Source organism: Panthera uncia, assembly GCF_023721935.1.
Source record: "Panthera uncia isolate 11264 chromosome B2 unlocalized genomic scaffold, Puncia_PCG_1.0 HiC_scaffold_24, whole genome shotgun sequence".
NCBI lineage: Eukaryota > Metazoa > Chordata > Mammalia > Carnivora > Felidae > Panthera > Panthera uncia.
The window spans coordinates 50,409,596-50,429,175 of record NW_026057580.1 but is presented as its reverse complement, the minus strand read 5'-3'; the positions used below and the strand labels follow the sequence as shown (position 1 = coordinate 50,429,175).

Below are 19,580 nucleotides of genomic sequence, written 5' to 3'. Positions count from 1 at the left end.
GTTAAATGACTTGTCAAAGTTACTACCACTATTACTGTGGTTGTGATCAGGATTTGAAACCAGATCTGTCTGACTCCAAAGCCAGGCTCTTTCCGCACAGCCACATAACAGTGCACATAACCCTTACCTCCTTTAACAGTCCTATTTATCTGCAGTAGAACTAACCCTGACAGAGGAAGAAGGAAAGGAAGGAAGGAAGGAAGGAAGGAAGGAAGGAAGGAAGAGAAAGAAAGAGAGGGAAGAAAAGAGAGAGGGAGAGAGAGAGAGAAAGTAAGGGAAGAAGAAGAGTAGGTATCTCTGGAAGTGAAGAAGCACAGCCTTAGCAACAGCAGAAATGTATTGTGGAGTTACAGCCTGGGGTTGGGATTATGCTCACAGGACCTGACTGGTCACAGGAAAGGAGGCCCCTCTTTAAGAGTGATGGCTGTGGAAGAGTCGTCTTGGAGAAATCAAGAAGCTTGGGCGAAGTGATGGGAGAGAAGAGAAGCAATAGAGCAGTGGAAGGCAAGGAGCAGCCAGGCTGGAAGTTGGGAAGGGTCTGTGGGCAGTAGTAAAGATGAGAAGCGCTAGTGCAGGGGCTCAGACACCAGGGGCAGTGGAAGATGTGGGAGCCTGTCCTGAGGCTGTGCATCATCAGTGCTCCACTGGCCATGAATCCTCAATCGGCACATAAATGCTTACTGAGTGAGGGACTAAATGGGAGGAGGGTTGATGTGAGAGAATACAAGGCTTCTGGTAATTTTGATCACAGCATTGAACCCTCTGTTTTAAAGATGGTGACCGGAATTCTGATCAACATCAAACATTCTGTAAAACTTGGGGGACATTTGTAGCCCAGGATCATCGGTGCAGAAGTGGCATCATTTTCTGAACTCCTGTTGTAGATTCCCTAGATGCGTGGGTAGAGGTGACAGGAGGGAGCAGAGCTTCCGTGTTTATGAAGAAGAAGGCAGAGATTCTGTTTTATTTGGTTGTGTTGGGTTGAAGGACAATGACAGCAATGATAAAGAAAAGTTTTATAGGATGAGAAAACTACTTTGAAGGAAGACAAGTCTGCTTTCGTAGACTTTATTCCTTAATTTCATTCTCATTTTTGGAAAAGGTGGATGCAGCATGCCACCTTAGAGGCAATAGTGTTATAACAGCAAGCTCTCCATTGGGAAAGGAGACAAATTATTCAGAAATAAAGATGCTGTTGAAATTATTCTCAAGGTGTAAATCTCTAGACACATTTCATACCATCTGTTCTGTGTCTGTATCTACCAAATATCCCGATAACTAACTATTAGAAATCCAAGGTCCCAAGTCTCCACGGGGCTCTCCCAACTAGGCTGATGGGAAGGAATTGGCCCACGCTTTTCCTCTCCCTCCAGGGCCTTGACCAAAAAAAACACACCAGTTCTTTGCACAAGGCTTCGATTCCATCAGGGCGCACAGCTCCCACTTTAGACATAAACACCAACTCATCCAGCAACCCATTCCCACTCCTTTTTGTTAAGAAAATCTGGACTCTGTGACATAAAAAACTTCACTCTGGAGGCCACCATTCTGGAGATGGTTGCCATTCCCATATTCTCCCGTGCACTGCCTATCCTGCTGCATAATATTGCTGTCCCGGAGAAATGGGACCTCAGAGCCCTGACCACTTGCAGTGTACATCCTGTGATCCCAGCTCCACCAATTGTTCCAGGTTTACTCTTGTCTCATTGAACCCCATCAACCGGAAAAGACTCCTCCCTCTCCATCCTTTTGTGAAAGAACTGTTCTCATCTCTCTCCATGCCCAGACTGATAGTAACCCCAAACAGGGCAGTGATGTGCATCATAAGAAAAAAATGTTGTACAGTGTGAAATATTTCTAAATAAAAATAGGTTAAGAAGTGAAGGCATGTATTTAAAGCATTTGGAGGGGGATTCATTTCTGTAGAGGAATTATTTTATTTCTTCCTCTCTCTCCCTTACATCCTGAAATATCTCAACCCCAGAGTTATTACCAAGTTTAACATAGGTGAGGCTATTTGGCAGTGATGCAGATTTGCTGACAGCAGTTGCACTTAATTTAGGGTTGATTCAATTCTGTTGTGTCATCCACCCAGAAGGGGCCAGTTACGTCTCTGCTGAGTTCATTCTTGCATTTCATTTAGGTTCCCTTCCTAATTTCTCCTTAGGACATAGATAAAAAGAAGTCCTTATTTTTGCAATTGCTACATGGGTTGTGAAGTAGGAGGAGGAGAAGGACAAAGGATGGGGTGGGCAGAGGTGATACAAAGAAGTAGAAAACAGTCTTCTGGGAGCCATGATAAGTCTAATTGAAGAGACAAATTAACCGATTTATGTTTGAATAGCAGTAAAAGCAATAAATATTATAAAAGAGGTCACAGGGAGGTACAGTGCTTATCATCAAGTGAGCATTCTAGATCCAGGGCCACAAGTTCTCCTGGAGTGGCCAGAGCTATCTTCCTGGATATGTAATGTGCTTTACTCGGGCCACGGTGCATAGCCAGACAGAAGGAAAAAGGGGCATTTTAGAAGGGAAAAGGTTGTGTGCAAAGGCATGAGTGTGGGTTCAGGGAGGTTGTGCAGGGCAGAAATGGAGAATAGAATTGGTGAAGCAGGTTGATAACCAAGTTGTTGAGGGCCATGAATATAAGCTGAGTTCTCTTCTTTCTTTTTCTTTCCCTTTCTTTCTTTCTTTCTTTCTTTCTTTCTTTCTTTCTTTCTTAAGAGAGAGACAGCAAGGGAGGGGCAGAGAGAGAGAGGGAGAGAGAGAATCCCAAGCAGGCTTTGTGCTGTCAGTGCAGAGCCTGATGTAGGGCCCGATCTCACGACCATGACCAGCTCATGACCTGAGCTGAAATCAAGAGTCGGACACTCAACTGACCGAGCCACCCATGCTCCCTTACAAGCTGAGTTTTTAACATGCCCCCTATAAGCCTTGGAAGGCCATTGCTATGAATTGGCGGTGATGTCCTTGACAGCTTGGTGAGGGCAGAAACCAGAGGCACAACATCGTCGGGAAGTTCTTGTGATGGTGTAGCCATGGGTAGAGGGGGCCTGGAGGAGGACCCTGAACAAAAATGGTGACAGTAGGAATAGAGAATAGCGATAAAGTCTAGGCACATATCAAATGAGTAATCAGGGAGACTTTGGTGAGTACTGAATATGAATATTGATAGTGTCAGGACTGAACAAAAGAAATAGAAATCAGAGAAGACCCAAGAGCTCTAAGCCTGGACACCCAAGAGAATGGTTGGTGGACATAGGAAGGTAAAAAGTATGGCTAGAATATAACCCAGGCTTGTTCTAATGCTTCCATTAGATTTGCTAGAAAAAATGATGCAGGGGTCCTGACCAGCTCTATTGCATGCTGGAGGAATAATGTTCTGCCTTAGGCCAAAATAGACAAAGACAAAGACCCACATAACAGTATATATACCTGTCCACCCATTGCTTACAACTGGAAGTCACAGCCACTTGGCAGAAGTGTGTAGTTTACCCTCTTTGACTGGGTGAGATGTCTAGGATTTAAACAACTTCGTCTCTTAACACCTACCATTCTGTTGCCTTCGTTCTTGCTGCTGAGTTGTGGTAGCACGTTTTCACTTACTTTTTATTACCCAGAAATGTGCTTAGATATTGTCTAAATGAAACAACCCTGGATGTGATCATGTCATCATCAGCAAGGGGAACAGCCCTCTTGACCTCCTGGCAAGAATGTGTAATGCCAAGGAGAAGCAGGCTCTGAAGCTCTATTTCCATTTAATTTAGGAAAGCAATCACTTTCGTCGGCTGGTGTAAGAATAATGAGCTTTATTTTTTAGTTGTGAAAGAAGGCAGCTTGCTCTGTGTCCATGGACTTGGCGTTCTCTTTCGTGTGGCAGCTGGCCCACTGACCTCATCATTTGGGTTCCCTGTTCTTGTAGTAGAACCAATACCACAAAAGCGAAATGCTGTATTTTCCACAGACTCACGCTACATGTGATTATTTGTTTACAATGACATAATGCTTTAAACTTTAGTTCAACCCTCCCAAAAATGGTCACGAATGTGGTGGTTTGAAGGGTGAGCTCATGTGTAGAAAAAGGATTGAGACTCTCCATAACAAAGGGTTAGATTAATAACCACAGACAGTCCTTATGGAGCTCACCTATCTATTCAAAAGTATTCACTGAGATGGAGGCCATTAGAAGAAGAAAGTTTGTTACCCTGGTGGATGCCCCTGGGTCTCAGCAGGTTGGTGTCTTTGAAATACTTTGGGAGAAGCTGCTGCATTTTGGAATTGTTACAAAATGAGGAGTCAACTGCACAAAGGTGACCCTTTCTTTTGAACCCAGTCTGCAGTGTACAAAGGCGTATGTGCAATCACCAGTAAGAAAATGGCACCCCATATTCTAGTTCAGCTGCTGACACACAGGTCTTGAAGCAGGCTGTGAATGTGGAAAGGGTCACCTACCCTGAATTCCGTTTCAAACATTACCGTTTGTCATCTACATTACATAATCCATCTTCATGTGTTGTTTTTAGGGTCAAACTTCATTATTACTGGTAAATGCCAGCATAATATAGCCTGCTTCCACTCCTTTTTCCCCAGTCATCATCCTGAGAAACTTCTGGATTTGTGAGGTCGCGCTAGCTGGCACCTACATGAAGGTCGATCTTCTGTTCTCAGGAACTGTTCTTCCTATTAAAAGACCACATTAACAGTTATAAATAACATTTAACAGTTTATGCTTCCGAAAACAGTTTTCATGTGTATTACCTTATTCAAGACTCACAAATAACTCTGCGAACCAGGTAGTATCAGATTAATTTTATAAAGGGGAAAACTAACGTCAGCGACTTACCCTAGGTCATAGGCGGGGCCGGGATTCTAACCGGATCTACCTGCATTCTAATTCCATGTTCTTCTTCCTCCACCACATTCACACAAGAAAAGCCTTTTGCATCTTCAGTGTGGCCTGTCGTTCTCTTACTGTTCCACTGTGGTAAACCGGGGGTGTTGGCCTGTGCTGGTTGTTTGCAGTAGATGGTTTACATTGGGAGGAAACCGCTGAAGGCAATAGAAGGGCACTTATTCCAGACTCAGTTGGCTTTCAATTCCAGTTCTGCCATTTTTTGTTAGCTGTTAAACCTGAAGCAAGTTACCTAACCTCTTTAAGCCTCAGTTACCACCTGGGTAAATGGGAACAACAAAGCACTCATTCTCAGGCTTATTGAGTATTAGATGAGACCACATATATAAAAGCACATAATGTGATACCCAACACAAGGGAAAGGCTCCGTCAATGTTAGTGCTGTGTCACTATCGCCATCATTGGCAGGACCAGTGCTTACTAATACATGGCTTTCTTGGTCAGGTTGAGTCTCCTGCAGGCTGCAGCTGAACACCTGAATACTGGGCTCAGGGCTATGCAGGTAAAGCAGACTTCCTGAATCCCAGATTTTAAGGGCACTCCACTATCCCTTAGTGCCTCGGTGTTCAAAGCCTACTCATTGCGTCTCATTCTACCAACTCACAGTACAATCTGATAAACTCTTAGCACCTTGTGAGGTTGACTACCCCATAGCACCAGTCATTTGTATTTGAATTCTGTCCTCTAACACCAAAAGAAAGGGGAGTTTAGTGATGAATAAGGAAGGAGAGGGAAGGGGACTTATGGGCCAGGGAAGGGGTGAGGGCAAAACCAGAAAAGCTCTTCCAGCACCTGTGGGATCATGGCCAACATGAGTGAAGATGGGGGGGGGGGGCGGGGGGGCTCATGTGAAGAAGTCCATGGGAAGTCAGAGAATTTGCCTGATTCACAGTTTTCCTCCAAAGCACTATACTATGAGCACTATACTATTTTCAATAGTTACTTAAGTATAGCCTTCCAAAAGAAAGCTCTTGCACTGCCCAGTTTTGACATGAATGGCAAATTCTGATCCTGGGAAGCACAGCTACAGTGTTAAATAGTAATCTTCACTTTCCAAGGAATGTGGCTTTCATGGAGGGGACACTCTGCTTAATAGGAAATCTCTGAACACAACACCTTCTCTACCCAGCAGTCCAGTACAGAGCTGAGCTGAGTCAGTGAGTTTGTAGAACCTTTTTAAGAGAAGGCCAAATATTTGCTATCCCACCTGGCTTCTTCTTTTTTTTTTTTTTTTTTTTTTTTTTTTACCCTAATTATCTCAAGTGACTTGGGATCATTAAATAACCTTGCATCCTTTCTGACTTTTTAGTATAAATCATTTCAGAGCAAGCAAGTCATATCATCCTAGCTTCCCCGAAGCCATAGTAAGTAAAGGGTTGCTGTTTTAAAAGGAATAAGGAGATGAATTATTTGTGTCTTGTGAAAGCTGTTAGACTAGCAACGTTTTTGCTGCTGAGGAGGTATACAAACAGCTCTACCCCAATTCCCACCCTGGCGCCTGAGGCTTGCCCTAGAGGGAAGTACTCTTGAAGGAAAAACAACCACTGTGACCAGTTGTAGCTGAGGCTGGGTGAGAAGCTCACCACCTCACTTCCCCTCAAAACCGGGATCCGCATTCTTCTCACGCCCAAATCCATGAACCCCAGAACCGGAAATCTCACCTGCAGGATGGCATTCACAATCTCAGACACGTTTCTTGTTCTCTCTTAAGAGCAAATTTGATGTGTATGGGCTGGAAAAGAGGGAAAGTGTGTTACTTTTTTTATCTAAGAACTTATAACTGTGTCAACACATAAGACAGTCTGTCAAAGCTTTCTGCTGGTGTTGCTGCTGTGAATTAATTTTGAGCATCACTTGTAAGCAGTAAACACTTTTGCAGTGTGAACAACTCTTTGTACAGTAGGAGTTGTCAACAGCTTGCTGTCCCTACTCTAAGGGGGGAACGAAACAGAAGATGCCTCCTCCCTGACAAGTCGGATTGGCTGAGGTATGAGGAATTTGCTGCCACACCCATTTTGTGATTTTGCCTTTTCTCTGGACCACTCCACTGTGAGCTTTTCAGTCAGATGGGATGTGATGGCCTTAATGTGTTTGTGCATCTAAACCACCAGGCATTTGGCTACCTCTTACTATTTTAGATTTGGTTCTAGAAGGTATGGTCCTTGTCACTTCTAAAGAAGATATCACCATTAAAAGCAAGACACAAAGACACTCCACACATGTGCCAAACACACCGACATGAGATACTTCTTTTACTCCTATTATTTCTTTTACTACTTTCTTTACATTTTATTACTGTGAGGTTGAATATCCAATTGAATTTTATTCACACAGTTAAAACAGCCACTCGCTTCACTCAGGTTGAGATACACATACACAACTGATGCTTGAACAACATGGGTTTGAATTGCAGGGGTCCACTTACACATGTCTTGGGGTTTTTTTTTAATACATACAGTACAGTACTATAAGTGTATTTTCTATTCCTTATGATTTTCATAATAATGTTTTCTTGCCTCTAGCTTTACTCTACTGTAAGAGTATAGCATATAATATACAAAATGTGTGCTCATTGACTATTTGTGTTATCAGTAAGGCTTCCCGTCAACAGGAGGCTGTTAGTAGTTAAGTTTTGGGGAAGTCAGAAGTTACACACGGATTTTCGACTCTATGGGGGGGGTCAGTGTCCTTCACCCCCATGTTGTTCAAGGGAAACTGTGTATATATCTATCTATATAGATAAATCGATAGGTTCATTTTCACCTTTTTGTTTCTTTTTGCTTAAAGGTCTCCATTCTTTTTCCTCTGCATCCGTGTCCAAATATTAAAGTCTACACCTCTTCACACCTGCCACAGACCCAAGGCCTCCCCTCCCTGCTGTTTGGTATCTGACTGTAGCCCTGAGGATTATTTTACGACATTGTAACAATGTGCTTCCTTGACTCTGACCCACATTTTTAAAGATGGGTTCCAGAGTTTCCTGTCCCTTTAAAACCTGTAAGAATCTATTGTGCATAACATTCCCATTCCAGCAGCTACTGAAATCTATTTTAGCCTGCACGTTCCCCAAGGTTTGTGTGCTTTGTATGTTTACGTAGGACCTGCTCTAAAAGGTCGTGCTTATCTTTTTATCCTAAAATTCCTTTCTTCAGACTTTATAATGAGGCCCACTTGTAACATCCTGAAGTGTGTTGAATAAGACTTTGTTCAGCCTGTTCACACCCCACACGCTGAAAAACAGAGGCTGGAGACTTTCTCTCTCCCTTGTCTTCATCATTTCTCTACAGGCCTCCCTCCTTGGCACCTGGTACAGTGCTCTTGCTTTAGGTGGAAAATGCCCAGTAGATGAAGGTGACTGATTTGTCTCCATTCACAGATAAAGTTGTAGCAACAGAGGAAGGCAGGGGTGGATGCGGTGGGTTGTCAGCCCTGCAGCATTATCCTCAGTTTGAAAGAGATTTCCAGGGGTCCTATGAGAAGAGCCTGCCACTACTTAGGTAAAGAGGGTCTGCACGCCGGGTATTGAGCCCGTGAAGGATGCCTCAGTGTCAGACCACGTCTGGGGTTACTCAGGAAGTGTGAGGACAGCACGCATCCTGCAGAATGAGGCATGGGAAACATGTGGTACCGAAGTCCAGCCAGTATACTGTGGCTGACCCCCATTTCTTCAGTTGGTTCTGAGCAGTGAACCAGTTTTATACCCAGTGAAATGAATTCAACTGTTCTCTCCTAAAAAGTGAACATTGGGGGAGGGTTGTTCTCTTTCAGAGGCAAACACACTGTTTGTCCTGCCTGCCTGGGAGGGAGGTTAGCTCTACCCTGCCTGATGGTAAAAGAGATACTAGAAAGGAATCCATATCATGCCAGACTCCAAAGAGTTAACTAATGATGTTTTTAAAATGGGAATCATCACGAAATGTATGTAACATAAAAGGCAAATGCAAAATACTTAAATGACAGGTGGCATCAGCTGAAAAGGATGTGGGGGCTGATCCCAGAACTGCCATCATCACAGCTGCATTAATTTGCCTAATCACTGGATTGCTTTAACCAGTGTCTATAAATAAACACACAAACTAATCTTTTGATTATCCTTTTTTATGGCACATTTTCTTCTCCCTTCCTTATTTTTTTCTTCTTCATCTTTTCATTGTGATTAAACTGTATTTCTAAACTATGTAATTCTGCAGATTCTTCCATAACTGTTATTTTAAACCACCAGAATTACTCTGGACAGTTCACAAAGGGAGAAAGACAGATGGCCAATAAACGTATGAAAAGATATTCAGCTTTTTGATAGGTTTTAGAAAAATGCAGGAAAAAAAAATATCACTGAGTTGTCATGTTTAACTATCAGATAGGCAAAGGTTAGAATTATTGGGAAAGCTCCTGTGTTGGGAAGGGTGTCAGGAAGCCAGCACTGATGTGTAGTCTGTGGATGCAGTGTTGTGGGAAGGCATCCTGGAATTATGAATATGCGCATCATCTGACTTGTGAAATACACATCAAGGGATTTACCCAAAAATAATAATGACAAAACAGAAAGGTATATTCTCAAGGATTCTTATGTCAGTGATGTTTGCAATAGTGGGAAAAAAAAAAGGTAAATAGAAATGATCATCGAGAGGGGACTGATTATATAAATTCTGGTACATAAAGGAGCACCATGTATCCGTTAAGAAAGATCCATATAGCTCTCTACATTGCCAAGGACAGATGTTTACAGCTGCTTCCTGTGTGAGAAAAGCAAGTTACAGAACAAGGAACGCAGTACGTTTTGAGTTATATTAAACCAGTGTTTGTCAAATGCTTACATGCAAGTGCAGATTACTACTCAGGAGGACCTGGGTAGGATCTGAGATCCTGAACCATTAGCTGTTTCCCCATTATTGCCAATATTGCTCGTCCATGGGCCGAAGTTTCAGATGCAGGGTTGAACTGTATACATACACCTGTGTGCAAATAAATATGCTCAGAATAAATGCATGGAATGTTCCACAACATGATGAATCTGGATGATTTTGTTTTCATCTTTGTGCTTTTCTGTATATCATGTATCTATATCAGCTGTACATAAGCAATAGGACTGGCTTTTAAGTAATAACTATCCTGTTAAAAACATGTCTTTTTAAAAGAAGTTGACTTCAGATTTATTTCTCAAACTTTTAAGGGAGAGGCAGACCACCTAGGACTGTCATTTTTAAGGAGGATGGATCATCAGAATCACATGAAAAACTTTTGAAAAACACAGGTTCTTGGGCGTGATCCCCAGAGATTCTGATTCAACCACCCTTAAGTGGAGAAATCAGCATTTTGGGGGGTAAAGTTCGCCAGGTAATTCTGACACAAACTAGGTTTGGGCCCTGATCCAGCCTTCAGATTCTTATACATCAGATTTGGGGCCCATGTGTGCATTTAGAAGAGGTTTCTACCTTCTCTCCTGCTCCGTTCTTCTCTCAGAATCATCGTGCTTTAGGGGCCAGGGGATGATACTGGTTTGCACACATAAGACTTCTGTTTTCAGTAGATGTTTCTTGAAGTTTTCCTCCAGTCTCCTGATATGCTGTTCTACCCAGCCTTCTGTATTTTCCTAGGGCTACTGTAAAAACTCACCACAAACTTGGTGAATAAACAGAAGTTTCTTCTCTCACAGTTCTGGAAACCAGAAGACTAAAATTAAGGTGTCCCACTTTTCTCTAAGGCTTTAGGGGAGATTCCCTCCTTGCCTTTTCTAGCTTCTGGGAAGGCTCTGGGGCTTGCATGGTGTGTGACTGCATACCCTCCAACTCAGCCTCCATTGTCACCTGGCTGCCTCTTCTGTGTCTGCTCTTGTCTCTTATAAAGATACTTGTCCTTGGATTTAGGGTCCACCCTATTAATCTGGGATGATTTAATCTCAGGATCCTCAACATAATCATTATCTTCAAAGACCCTTCTTCTAAATAAGGTCACATTCACCTGGGAGCTAGAACTAAGATGTATCTTCTCTGGGGACCACAGTTCAACTCACTACTCCTTTAGGAAGTTCAACAACCATTTTGAAGTTAAGCAGAACATTCTTGATTGAGTATTTTATTTTGTTCTGAGGTTGAGTTTTTTATTTTAGTTCCCTTTTTTAGGTATAGCTCTAGGAAGTTCTTCCATGAAAAAAATTGAACGGTTGCCATAGGCAGTCAGTGTCTACACTAGCAGTGCAGCTGCACTGTGGAGCTCAGGATTTGGTCCTGGAGGGTCCCCTTCTTGTCTAGCAGTCTTCCAGCCATCAGAGGGCCTGGGAGAGCCAAGCAAACCCAACATTCTCTCCGATCACATTCATACTTCTTGCCTGTGCACTGGTGGATGTATGATCTAACATTCATTCTTTACCCAGACTTTTCTGGGATGCAGAAATTAGATATGTTTACTGAGGAATAAAACTAATGGCAAGGGAGGGTACCTGGGTGGCTCAGTCAGTTAAAATGTCCCAACTTTGGCTCAGGTCATGATCTCATGGCTCCTGAGTTTGAGCCCTGCATCGGGCTCTATGCTGACAGATCACAGTCTGGAGCCTGCTTCAGATTCCGTGTCTCCCTCTCTCTCTGCCCCTCCCTCATTCACAGTCTGTCTCTCTCCCTCTCTCTCAAAAATAAACATTAAAAAAAAAAAACTAATGGCTAAGTAGAAATTTTAGAGAAGTATCACCATAAGTCTAATGGCTGTGTTTGACTGGCCTTTGAACAGTGTCAGGGCCAGTCTTCCCCATCCTAGCCCGCAGGGAGAAAGATAAAGCAAAGGCTAACATGAGCCTGGCCATGCCATCCCATCTTACTGCTTTCAAGCAGTCTCTTCCTGTAAACCTTTTTTTGGTTGTAGCTATTGTTCTGGGAAGGGAGGGTGAAGTGTGTCTGATACCGAGACTGACACAAACCCATCTTGGTGTTTGACTGACTCGATTCTTGTTCAGTACATGCTACAGGTTTCTCACAGTGTCTTTTCATTTGAGGAGGAGGTTTCTCAAAATTGCTTGGCCAGTGTCTGGTCATGCACAACCCCTGGGCATCCCCAGTGAAATGCTTTGAGTCACAGTTTCTTTAGGGTCCAGGCAGAGATGTGCATTTGGCCCATGATGTGCTTTGCCTGGACTTGTGTCATTTCCCAAAACATACAGGAGGAGAACCAGATTAATTAAAGGAAACCTCATTCACTCATGGTAGGGTTCTGCTGCCCTGGAATCAACCTATACATTAGAAAGGTTCAGCTTTTATTACTTGGGAGATTCATGTTAATTAAACCCCAATTAACCCAGTTTTACAAATAAGTAGGTATCCTCATACCAGAAATTGAGGCACAAGGCAAAATAACTATGTAAGCAATTTTTATGTGAATGAAAACATTTGAGTTTCTTTTCTTCCCTTAAAATACGTAAAGGCTGTTTGCTCCAGGATATGTACATATATATATATATATATATATATATATATATATACACACACACACACACACACACACATACGTATACATATATATAGAGAGAGATACATACATACATACATATACATGTATGTTTTTTAATTAAATAAGCAGTGAATGACTGTTGAGGAAAGTTAGACAATTAAATATCAGAAAAAAGAAGAAACTCCATATTCCTAGAGATTCCTAGAGATTCCCAGGGTCCATGGCTGGTTGTACAGTCTCTCTTAGCTAACTTGACTGGGACCAGATATTTTCTGGTTAATTGAAAAATCAGTTAAAGAAACATTTTTAAAAAAGATACTGCATATTCTAAATCTAAATAATGTATTTAATGTAAAGCTACAAATGCAGTTATTTGCCAATAATTTGATGTGAGCTCAAGGCCCTTTCTTAGAGTTTGGGTCTGTTGGTTGTAATTCTCTGTCATCTTTCATGCACATAATTGCATGATTTCCATCTTCAGTGTCTTTAAAATGAAAGAAGTTTTTAAGATACTTGCAACACAGTCTGAGTGCAAAACCACTTAAAATTTTTATTATTTCCCCAATCTTTCATAGTCGTCTTATTCATACCTAATTCAATAACAAATTTCCTTCAGCAACTTGCTCCTTAAGTGTCTTTTATTTCACTAAATTTTCAGATAAATAACTTTATTTTTATTTCAACACTCCTATTTCATTGGCCAACATGATATTTAATTAAATTATGTAATTATCATAACAAATGCAGCTGGCATTAACGGTTTAAGCGTGCAGTTCCCTGGATGCAGGTTCATCAGTTAAGAGACTTTCTACAGGTTATATTCTGAACCCCTCCAAGAACTCATCAGTAAAAACCACTTCTAAAAGCAAGTAGTTTTTAAATGACTTAAAGGGTCCTGCCAAACGTAGGGACCCACTTAGGGATATTAAGATCTTCACCAAGACTCAAGATATTTGAAGGAGGCTTATAGTTATGGAAATACTTGGCTCCTTCTGAAGGGCCAATAAATACATCAATGAAGATATTGTGAAATAGGCAATCTTTGCTCTGAGAAAACTGAACTTAAGAGAATTGGTTTCCCTAATAGTTTATTCTGATAAGGCAGTGTTCTTTTCTCTTAATTTTATTTTTTTTTATTTAAAAAAAAAAATTTTTTTTAACGTTTATTTATTTTTGAGACAGAGAGAGACAGAGCATGAACGGCGGAGGGTCAGAGAGAGGGAGACACAGAATCTGAAACAGGCTCCAGGCTCTGAGCTGTCAGCACAGAGCCCGACGCGGGGCTCGAACTCACGGACCGCGAGATCATGACCTGAGCCGAAGTCGGCCGCCCAACTGACTGAGCCACCCAGGCGCCCCTTCTCTTAATTTTAAATATGTACAATATGATAAGTACTCACAGGGGCGCCTGGGTGGCTCAGTCGGTTAAGTGTCCGACTTTGGCTCAGGTCATGATCTCACAGTTCGTGGGTTCGGGCCCCGCATTGGGCTCTGTGCTGACAGCTCAGAGCCTGGAGCCCGCTTCAAATTCCTTGTCTCCCCCTCTCTCTGCCCCTCCCCCAGTTGCAGACTGTCTCTCAAAAATAAATAAATGTAATTTTTAAAAAAATAAAATAAATAAGTACTCACAGAGTTTGATCCTTACTGAGGTAGAGAAAGCAGGTATTTCTTTTCTTGTTCTATGAATAAAGAGACAGAACCAAAGACTGTCCACTCCATGCAAATGGTACCCACCAGGGACTTTCTATAGTGATGTTTGGTTTAAATTCCTTGCCATCTTTGTGGTCCTCCCCCCACCCTATTTATTTTTTTATTTTTTTATTTAAAAAATATGTTTTTAACATTTATTTATTTATTTTTTTTAACGTTTATTTATTTTTGAGACAGAAAGAGACAGAGCATGAACGGGGGAGGGTCAGAGAGAGGGAGACACAGAATCTGAAACAGGCTCCAGGCTCTGAGCTGTCAGCACAGAGACCGACGTGGGGCTCGAACTCACGGAGTGCGAGATAATGACCTGAGCCGAAGTCGGCCGCTTAACCGACTGAGCCACCCAGGCGCCCCAACATTTATTTATTTTTTAAGAGACAGAGAGAGGCAGAGAATAAGCAGGAGAGGGGCAGAGAGAGAGGAAGACACAGAATTCGAAGCAGGCTGCAGGCTCCGAGCTGTCAGCACAGAGCCCAACATGGGGCCTGAACTCACAAACTGCGAGATCATGACCTGAGCCAAAGTCGGACATTCAACCGACTGAACCACCCAGGCGCCCCTGTCCCCCCACCCTATTTTTAAGGTGCTGGTGAGGTCTTACTGAATGAGCTCTATGCGGGGCTTAATTTTCTTGTTTCACTGGCATCCCCAATACCTGGAATAGGTAAATGAATGAATGAGAGAGATAGGTCACATAGCTTGCAAAAGGTACAGTTGTGGTTAGAGTCAGGTGTTCTGACTCTTTATCTTGTATCTTTCTATTACATCAGGATCTCCTAGTGTTTTGCTAGCTTTCATGGGTCTGTAATGTTCCCAGACCTGAACAAGACTTATTTATCTAGTCATAGAGTGTGACAAATAATATAAACCAAGATGAGCAACTCCCTGATTTTGACAGACTTAGTGTTTCAGTGATAGGCAAGTCATATATATTATCACACACACACACACACACACACACACACATCGGGGCATTTTTATTTTGGGTCTTCAAAATTATCTGGAAATGTCCAAGTTAGTAGTTTCCTTTTTAAGGTGAATGAGAATTATATTTTAAGAGATTGCTTTTGCCAGTAACTAAGAACTATTAAATATATGTTTTATTTAAAACATTTTACTCACCAAGAATCTTCAGTAAATGTTAATTACATCTCTCTAATAATTTGTGCAGTTATTGGATAATATCAAATTCTGAATATGTTCAATAAATAATTGCTTTTTCATCTGCTGGGTAATATTATATATTTTTAGAAGATTGTTCTGCAGCTGTTCATCTATTCTGTATATCCAAATTTCAGGCTTTTTAATTTAAATTGATGGCTCAGTAAGCCTACATCACAAATCCAGTGGTAGGCTGGACTATCATTAAGCATGTTTATAAAGTGTACCATATTTTAAATGAATTTTGGAGGTTAATTTGCTTAAGTTGATTTTTGATATGTGTGGATTATTCTTATCTATATTCTTCATTAAGTCTTCATATTTTAGTTGTTGATTGAAACTAACATAATTAAGTAAAGGCAGTAAGGGCTGGACCCATAGGAGACCCTGGAAGGATCTTGACTTAATCACCACCATTAGATATAGCTGCATCTGCATTACAGGTACGAATTCAGTTTCCACAGCATGTCAGTAAAAGTTCTCAAATGTCGTATGGACATGCAAGCTTACAAGTGTCACATAAAGTCTTACACGTAAATAAAGTTTTCACATTTTGTATGCAGTCATGTCACATGTTTGTACAAAGGAGAATGATTCACGCATTAGTTCATTTGTTCATTAATTCCATAATTGTTATTGAGTACCTGTTGTATCTTAAGTAACATTTTAGGTGCTAGGGCACAGTGATGGACTGGAGATCATAGTCCTTGCCCTTGAGGAGTTTACAGTTGCTGGAGGAGACACATAAATGAGCAGTCATCACAGAAATGACAAAGTCTGTGATTGCTGAAGTGTATAATATACTGTAGCATTACAGAAGAGGTACACCTAACCCAGACAGAGAGGACTGGCAAAGGTTCCCAGAGGAAGTGCTCTCTAATCTTATACCCAAAGAGTGAGTTTTCCAGGTGAAGGGGCAGGAAGAGGAGGAAATGACTGCGTGAATGCTGAAGAACCAATGCCTGATGCTTTCAAAGAACTGAAGTTCAGGACACCTAGGGCATAGAGTGGGGTAAGAAGGACTGGTGAAAGATGGGGCTGGAGACGGAGTGGCATCCTGATCATGAGCAGCCTTGAAGCCATATTCAATCTTCATCCTAAAATCGGTGGGAAGCCAGGAAGTGACATGATCAGGTTTCCATGTTGAAAGATTACCTACATTGTAGAAGATAGCCCAGAGAGGAAAAGACTGGTGGCAGGGAGACTAGTTTAGGGACTGGTGAGAAACAGTGAGAGCTTGGACTCTTACCTTGCTTCATCTGGAGAAATGGAGTCAAGATGTCAAACATTCATAGAGTGATAATGTCATCAATCATCAATGACTTACCTGGGAAGGCAGAGTATTCCTAGTCACAGCTTGTTATTTCTCTTACATGTACATGATGTTTTGCAATCTGGAGAGGGCTTTCCTGCATAGCATCATACCACCCATTGTTCCTCACGCATGCTTGCACCCATTCAGCAGATATTAATTAATCACCTGCTGTATTCCAGGTACTGCCCTACGTGGCATACAGGAACATAGTGAAGTGTAAGAAACAAGACTCGTGCTCTTGTGGAGATTCACATTGCTTCAGGAATATAAATTATAAACCAGAAATCCTATTAATAAACAAAATAATTTCGGAGAGTGGAGCACCTGAGTGGCTCAGTCAGTTAAGCATCCAACTCTTGATTTTAGCTCAGGTCATGATCTTATGGTTCATGAGATTGAGCCCCACATTGGGCTCTGTGCTGACAGCATGGAGCCTGCTTGGGATTCTCTGTCTCCCTCTCTGTCCCTCCCTTGCTCATGCGCTCTTGCTCTCTCTCTCCTCTCTCTCTCTCTAAAAATAAATAAATAAACATTAAAAAATAATTTCAGGGACGCCTGGGTGGCTCAGTCAGTTAAGCATCCGACTTCAGCTCAGGTCATGATCTCACAGTTTGTGAGTTCGAGCCCCGCATCGGCCTCTGTGCTGACAGTTCAGAGCCTGGAGCCTGCTTTGGATTCTTTGTCTCCTTCTATCTCTGCCCCTCCCCCACTCATGCTCTGTCTCTTTCTGTCTCTCAAAAATAAATAAACGTAAAAAAAATTTTTTTTAATAATTTCAGAGAGCGAAGAATGAAGGTACTAAAATGGAGCATTGTGAGGAAGAAGGTGATGTATAGGGAAGCATATACAGAAAGGTCAGTCAGGTAGTACTTGACATGGAGCTAAGACCTGAATGGAAAGAAGAACCTTACCATGCTAAGACCTGGGAGAAGGGTCTTCTAGGCTGAGGCAAAAAAAAAAAAAAAAAAATCAAAAGTGCCAAAGCAGACAGTATATGGATTGAGGAATGGCCCACAAGCTAAAGTGTCTGGAGAAGGGAAAGGAAAAAGAATGGATACAAATGAGGAAGAGGCCAGGCCAGGGCCCAGAAGACCAGAGTAAGGACCTCAGAGTCTATGCTCAGAACAGTACGAAGTCTAAAGGAAAGGTTTCAAGCAACAGAGTGAGGTAGGGAGGGTAGTAACAAGAACTTTCTTTTGGCCATGTTGTGTTTGAGATGCGCCTTGCTTATATAGTTCAAATGCTGCGTGGGTAACTGGATATGGAAATCAAGGAAGAGGTGAGAGCAAGAATATAATAAATTTGGGAGCCCTCTGCATATAGGTTACAAAAGCCATAGGCCTGGGAGTGAGGGTAGTTAAAGAAGAGGTAAAGTCCAAGGTTAGAAGCCTGGAACACACTAACATTTAGAGAGGGAGCCAGCCAAGGAGCCTGGGAAGGAGTCGTAGATGAGGCAGGTGAGAAGCCAAGACAATGTGATGCCACTTGACGCCATGGGAAGAAGTAATTTCATGGAGGAAGTAGACAGCTGCGTCAAATGATGCTGAGAAGTCACGTAAGATGAGAAGAGACAGTTGAGCATAGAGTTGGGAAGGTGGAATAACTGGTAACCTCTATACAAGCAGTTTCTCTGAAATAACACAGAACCTACTTGCAACAGGTTAAGGAGAGAGTGAGAAATGAGAAAATAACAGCAGCAAGTCTAGACAACCCCTTTGAGTGTCTTCTTTTGAAACAGAGGCAGAGAAAGGAAATAGTATCTGGAGAGGTCAGTGAATCAAAGAGGGATTTTAAAATGGATAGATATCAGGGGGCGCCTGGGTGGCTCAGTCAGTTGAGCATCTGACTCTTGATCTCCACTCAGGTCATGATCCCAGGGTCATGAGATCGAGCCCCATATCAGGCTCCACATGTGGAGTCGGCTTGAGAATCTCCCTCTCTCCCTCTGCCCCCTCCCCCACTTGCGCTCTTTCTCTAAAATAAAATAAAATGGGAGTTATTGAACAGGTTTGCAAGCCCAGGAGGGAGAGAGAGAGAGAGAGAGAGAGAGAGAGAGAGAGAAATCGATGTCACAAGGAGAGTAAGGATAAATGCAGGAACAAATTCCTTAGGTGAGGAGGAGAGGATAGGATCCAGAGTGCAAGAATAGTGATGGATTCCTGATAGAAGGAGGAAGAGTAAACAGGAAGCTCAAGAATGGGGCAAATCATCCCTATGTCCTTAATACAAAGGTTAGCAATAGAACACAGTCAAAACTGAAGACATTTCTTGGGGGGGGGGGGGGGCCTCCGAGACCAAAGGGGTCTAGGTTCTCCTTTTCTTTGGGGATTTTTTTTTTTGCACTGATTTGTTTTTTGTTTTTTCCCCACTCATCTGGAGAAATGGCAGACATTATCTATTGCCCCAGCCTTTGGTTCTCTTCCTCAAGGCTGTGGGAAGCAGAGTACCCACCTAACAGCCAGGTCATGGATTGGATTGGCCTCCTCTCTGATCTCTAGTAGTCAGGCTGTCTCCCAAAAGCCTGGGGGCATGGTGGGGATTGGACAGAGAGTACTTTGTGATTTCTTGGTGATTTATTTTCAGTAATAAGCCATAGGACTGTAGCCCAGTGTCCACCCATCTAATTGGACACCTCAACCTTTCCTTGTTATTCCAGTTATAAGAGGAAACATCTCTGGAGTTTAAAGGTCTCCTTTTTTTTTTTTTTTTTTTTTTTTGAGACTGCAGGAATTAGCAGCTGGAGCAAGTAAGCTTGGTCAGGGCTCTATTCCATCCCAAGCAAATGCTGTCCATCTTCCTAGGACGGTATTTTAAATATTATTATTGTTAATGATAATGAGTATCAATCATTCCCTCCAGTATCTCAGGTTAGTGATACATGACTAACTCTGTGTCATCTCAAGACATCCCCCAGGTGAGGGGGTAGTTTCAGAAAAAAAGGAAGTGAACTGTGTCTGGTTTCGTTATGAGGCTGGAACTTGTGTCAGTCCTCACGCCCCATGGGCAGGCCACTGCATAGCAGAAATCCTGATCTGTATGGTAGGACTA

The 19,580-nt window shown here is 42.2% G+C and overlaps 1 protein-coding gene across 2 annotated transcripts in view; it reads left to right on the top strand.

Annotated features, from left to right (window-relative positions):
* BACH2 (BTB domain and CNC homolog 2) overlaps positions 1 to 19,580 on the top strand; it is a 353,470-nt gene that overhangs the window by 163,085 nt on the left and 170,805 nt on the right. The window lies entirely within an intron of this gene.